This window comes from Hemiscyllium ocellatum, unplaced genomic scaffold (assembly GCF_020745735.1).
Source record: "Hemiscyllium ocellatum isolate sHemOce1 unplaced genomic scaffold, sHemOce1.pat.X.cur. scaffold_402_pat_ctg1, whole genome shotgun sequence".
NCBI lineage: Eukaryota > Metazoa > Chordata > Chondrichthyes > Orectolobiformes > Hemiscylliidae > Hemiscyllium > Hemiscyllium ocellatum.
The window spans coordinates 407,697-414,087 of NW_026868839.1; positions in this window are offsets into that span (position 1 = coordinate 407,697).

Consider the following 6,391-nt stretch of genomic DNA (forward strand, 5'->3'; position numbering starts at 1 on the left):
ATTGTGTTCCGTGTTAAATGCTTTCTATTTGCGATTCGCTCAATACGTTACGAGTTAACACGGGTTCTGAGGTAACTTCCAGCAGCAAAATCCTCAACTTAGGATCTGGGAAAATTTCACGAAGTATGGTCAGTCGGAGCAAAAGTAAGGAAGTCGTTCGTTTCTGCAGTGTTTCACAATACTACCTTTCCCGTGAGCAGTCGAACAGACTAAATGATTGTGCTACAGACTGCGACGGCAAGCTCCGCTAAAAAGTAATCCTTTAAAACCGGTGTAAGCAACGCAAGGTTATTGGGGTACAGCGCGTGGAAACAGATTCTTCGGTGTATCTCATCCATGCTCACCACATATCCAAAGTTAAACAAGTCCCGTTCCCCAGCATTTGGCCTCAATCCCTCTAAACCCATCCTACCCAGAAACTCATCCGATTACCATTGCAATTTTCTGAGTGCAATAGCCTCCTCCACTCCCTCTGGTAGCTCATTCCATACACCCATAACCTTGTGTGTGGGGAATGTGCCTCGGGATCCTTTGTCAATTTCAGACCACTCACCTAAAACCGATGCTCTCGAGTTTCCAACTCACCCTACCTTGGGTAAAACACGTAAATACTCAGTTTACAACCCTTCCATAAAATCAGCCGTTATGCTGCCGGGAAAGTTGGCCCAGTCTGTTCCACTTCACTCTACAGTCCAAACATTGACGACATCCTTGTCTATATTTTGTCACCAATTTCACGCCTATTTTATTTAACTTTTTCAAGATGTCAATTAGCCTGGATAACAACGAGCTATTGGAAAAAGAAAGGTGAAACGTAGAATGGATTCAACGTTCAGTGCTGGATGCCACAGAGCCGCAGGGCGCCCGTCTGCGGCTGGTTTCTGTCGTGTTGTGGTCATCACGTTCGCCTAACACGCGAAAGGTTCCCAGTTCCAAACTGGGCAGAAACTGCTTTGTCCTTCAATTGCAGCCTTTTACACGGACAAGAACGGAGCTTTCTTGCTTCCTCTCCCATCTGCAAACCTGCTTACGAAAATGCTCGAACAAATCTGCTCTCTTTGTGAAATGTGATGCAATTCCATTTAATTAGTTTGCAAAGCATTGTAAAGGTTTTCTCCAACCTGGTTCTGATCATATGCCATTCTGTTTGAGTGTGTAGTTACCGCGTTCTGATCCCTTCCACGAAAAGCAGTACTGCATTTGCATTCCTTGCGCATGCGGGCCGGTTCAAAGACAGGGAAGAAGCTGATGCGCTGGTGTCACAGCGCACCACGGATTCCTGAACTAGTCTGTCTGACAACAAGAAGAGACGTGAAGGTGACTCAGGCGTGAGAGCTCTTCAAATCGAGAACAAAAAGCACTCAAGGGCAGTTAGCACCTCTCCCGGAGTGGGAGTGGTGTGAGTAGTAACTTCTGTTACTATGTTCAGAAACTGCCTTTTAAATTGAGGTGAACAGAAACTGCATTTCTAATAAGCAACATGGAATTTAGCAAAATTTATTGAGTCGCTTGTCGTCGATTCCCACACAGGTTTCCAACTCAGTTGGTATCCACGTGGCTCATGTCCAGGTGTGAACATCTCTGCAGCAAATTGCACGGTTAAGGTAAAAGGCAAGGAAAGTGGCATCTCGAACTGGCCCCGAGGTCAGAGCATCTCACAATTTGATCTGTCGTTCTCGGATTGTAATGCTACCTCCGGTTTTAGGGTGGAGAACATTCTTTGGGACTCTCATCCTGCAAAACAGACACAGTGACTGAAATTGTAGTGCGCGGTATGATGTGGAACACGGCCTGCTCAGCTTTGTGCATTTTTCCTGAAGTCTGGTGTGTTTCGTGTTCCGTGTAAACGTGAAAGTTGTCCTGTTTCGAGCAATGTGTGAAATTATTTAGCAAAGCAAGAATCGAAATTGAAGTAATGTCAAGCAGCTCAAGGTTATTTGACCAAATCATAACCGAACATATATTCTCACGCACTCACAGATACATTTGTAGCTGAAAAGAGTCTGAGAAGATAGACTCAGCTTACCATTGATTTTTGTCTGGTTTGATGTACTCCTTCGTTGTGATTTATTCAGCAACAAGAAGCATGAAGGTGACTCAGGCAGAGACCTCTTCCTATCGAGAACAAATGCACTCAAGTACAGTTAGCATCTCTTTGACATCTTCTGTGGTGGGGTGGGGTAATCACCTTTTGATTTCTGTTAATATTCTCAAAAACTGAAAGTTGTCCTGTTTCGAGCAAATGTCGAAATCATTTACCAAAGCAACATTCCAAATACCAGTAATATCATGCAGCTCATGGTTTCTTTGTCGAATCATAATCGAATATACATTCTATCATACAGACATTACATTTGTGGCTTTCGCGAATCTCAGAATTTTGATTCAGTTTTCCAATTATTTTTGTCTGGATTGAAAGTTTGTTGTGAAATTGATTTTGTAGTCGGGCATATCCCTGCAGCTGTGCCAGCAGGAGAGGGATCGCAGAACTGTTTCCCTGTGACATTGCTTCTAATGTTTCACAGGAGCACCATGGAAGGTGTAAGACAATGTGCTGCAGCTATGGCTGGTTTCGTGGCCGAGTGATCGAAAGTGCCGGTTTCCCATTCTAAGCTGGCGCGTGCACAGATCCGACTGCTGCCCTTTGTGGGTGTGTTGCCTGTTTTACTGCAGCGTGTTAAATGCTGCCGTGTTTAAACTCAAACACAACCATGTGGCTTTGCTTTTGGAAATGTACCTCTGATTTGGGAGAGTGCACACTCTCCGTCCTGTCAATGTCCATGTTTTAATGATCAAGTTTGCGTCCCACATGAAATGTCCCGGTCTCAAGCGGTTCCACTGCTGCATCACGTTCCGGCCAAGTTGTGTTGTTCACTCTTTTCACTGAAACCTAGTGGAGATTGGTATTTCATCGCTGTTGTGAAACAAAATCCTGCAGTGACTTTACTTCTCCTTATTTGGTGTTCCGGCGAATGGGAAAATAATTCCTGTAAATTGTGATGTCATATGGTCTTAACTTTCTTTTATTTCCTTCACTTCTGGCCGGGAGAGGTGGGCTGCAGGCACTGCCGCATTGTTGATCGGATGGGCAAACTCACCTGATCGAGACTGTGTTTGGTAATCTTCACGTTTCATGGCCCATTCATGTTCTGTTCTTTCTTTTCCCTCATTTTGGAGTGTTTGGGAAGGTGGCGGTGCACTAAGATTCCAATTCATTTTGGGAGTGCAGTTTGGAATTGCCCTGAAGGATCTAGGAGTGTTTATGGTTGATTGTCCTAGGACTGTCCCCAGAACAGCATTCATGCTTCAATTTCACTGAAAATGCATTTTAAACAAACTCCCATTTCGCAGCATTTGGCCCCTATCCCACTAAACCCTCCCTATTCAGAAACCCAACTAGTTGCGTTTGAAATCTTCAAAGTGTACTAGCCTCCTCCACTTCCTCTGGTATCTGATTCCATACACGCACAACCTTCTGCGTGGGAAAGCTGCCTCAAGTCCCTTTTATATTTTACCCATCTCACCTTAAAGCTATGCTCTCCAGTTTTCAACTCGGCTCATATTGTGGAAAACAAAAACTTAAGTATTCTGTTGACAAACTTTCCTTAAGGTCATTCTCGACGATGAAGGGAAAGTTGTCCCAGTATGTTCAGACTCGCCCAACATTCAAAACTATGCACCGCTGACAACATCCTTGTCTATATATTTTCAGTAATTTCACGTGATTTTCTTAATTTGTCAATGATGCCAATTACGCTGGAGAATAACCAGCTCCTGGAAACGGAAAGGTGAAACGTTGAACTGCTGTAAACTTTAGTGCTGGCCTACTCTGAACACCAGCTGCTCGCGGCGTTGTTTCCTGTCGTGTTGTGACTGTTGGAGTCACCTCATATACGAAAGCTCCCCAATTCAAAATCGGGCAAGAATAGCCTTATTGCCTATGACAGCCTATCAGACTGACGTGAGCAGAGCTTTGTAACTTGCTGTTCACGTCAGCAAACCCGCCTTTGAATTTGATCGCTCATACATGCTCGAATGGTGAAAAGGAATGCAATCCCGTTTCATTACTGTGTGAATCATTGTTACGTTTTTCTCCAACCAGGTTCTGAATAAGCACAGATGTGTACAGCATTGATGGCCATTCTGTTTTAGAGAGGAATTACCGTGCTCTGATCCTTCCACTCAAAGCAGTCCCCCACCAGAGAAAAAGGAACCATCATAAACTGGATGATACCCAGGCCCATCGATGTGACTGCCTGAGGTACATCGCTATGGCTCTGGTACTGGGATAATACTAGCCCACGGCTTGACACAAACTGGAAATTAAATACAGCGCTTCAGGCTGTTCAGTCCAACTGTATACCATTAATATACAGTGTGCATAGCATTCCCTATATATAACCACTTCATCAAATCCTTCCTGTCAATCTATCCAAAAACTTAATTTTTGATCTCATCTTCCATTTCCGCACCTAATGTGAACATCTTATTTTCGCCTTCCTGTTGTGGTTCTGTTCGCCGATCTGGGAATTTATGTTGCAAGCGTTTCGTCCCCTGTCTAGGTGACGACCTCAGTGCTTGGGAGCCCCTGTGAAGCGCTTCTGTGATGTTTCCTCTGGCATTTATATTGGCTTATCTCTGCCACTTTCCGTTGTCAGTTCCAGCTGTCCGTTCCAGTGGACGGTATGTTGGGTCCAGGTCGGCGTGCTTATTGATTGAATCGGTGGGTGCTTCCAAGAACACCAACTAGCCACGAAATGACATGGCCAGCTATCCTTAGTAGTCACACACGCAGTTGACAAGCAACATGAGTTCGACTGGGGCAACACTACTATTATAGGTCAAGCCAAACAGAAAACAGTCAGGGAATTCCTAGAGGCACGGCACTCATCCATAGATTTCTGCAGTCAGTTCACAGGAACATTCACACTCTTGTGTGTGTGTGTGTGTGTGAAGGTGCTTTACCACACACCATGATGTTTGAAACCTTTACTCACTGACATACGAGATAAATATGTTCTCTTTATGTCTAAATGAATTTCGTGACTCTGTTGGATCTTTATATCATGTTTGAGTTGTCTCACCGATCTTCAGTTCTTTCAAACTGTTTCTCTGTGAAATGATTTTCATATATTATCGTGGTCCATACAGTGTAATATCTCAGATCAAACAAATCCAATTTCAGAGAGACACCTTTCTCATTTCCACACCTCCTCCCAAACAAATGGTCGAATCATCTCGAAAGATACAAAAAAAACACCCTCAAATGCGAAAAGGAATCTGAGACATTGTGTGTCCTGTGGTGCAAACGTATTGTAGAATGCACAGCCCCCCACACGGAAGGATGTTACACAAGAGATGAAGCTCTTTGCTGCTTTTGGATATCAATGGTGATGAAAGGCAATGGTGAAGGTTGTTAACAATCAGAAATATTATTTTGTCCCACATGTTAACAAGCTTAGATTACTTACAGTGTGGAAACAGGCCCTTTGGCCCAATAAGTCCACACCGCCCAACGGAAGCTCAACCCATTCTCCTACCTTTACCCCTTCATCTAAAACTATAGGCAACTTAGTATGGACAAATCACCCAACCTGCACAGTTTTGGATTGTGGGAGGAAATCAGGGCACAACCACACAGAGAATGTATAAACTCCACACAGATAGTTACCTGAGACAGGAATTGAACCTGCGTTTCGGGCACTGTGAGGCTGCAGTACAAACTATCGTGCCACTGTGCCGCTTTTAATGCGGCTGAAGCAGCATTCAACTAAGCAAGTGGAGAGGATTCCATATCACACCTGACTTACATCGTGGAAGGTGGGGAGTCAGGAGGGGGTTGAGCGCTGCAAGACTTTTTACCTCTGCCCAGATCATATATCCACAGTTGTATGGTCAGTACTGTTCAGTTTCTCATCAACGTTACGCCCTGAAATGCTGCTCATGGAGGATTCAATAATGATATTGCTGTTGAATGTCAACAAGCAATACTCAGATTTTCTCTTGTTGAAGATGGTCTTTGCCAGGCAGCTGTTACTTGACACTTGTGCAGATTTTAGATACTGGCCAGGTCTTGCTACATGTGGGTATGCGATTTTTGAGAACATTTTTAGCTTAGGTTGAGGGTCAGATTGTAAGATTGTTCTCAGTGAGAACAGGCCTACCAGCTCAGCGAGCAACCTTACAACTTGAACATATGGATATGTGCTATATCAGTATCTGAGCAGTTGAAAATGATGCTGAATATTATCCAACCGTAAACCAACATCCCTACCTCTGAAGGGAAAGTGATTGGCAAAACAGCTGAAGATGGTTGGGCCAAAGACCCGGCCCTAAGGAACTCCCCTCTAACTAAGAAGGCCTGGATTCTCAAGCACCCCCCCACCCCCCA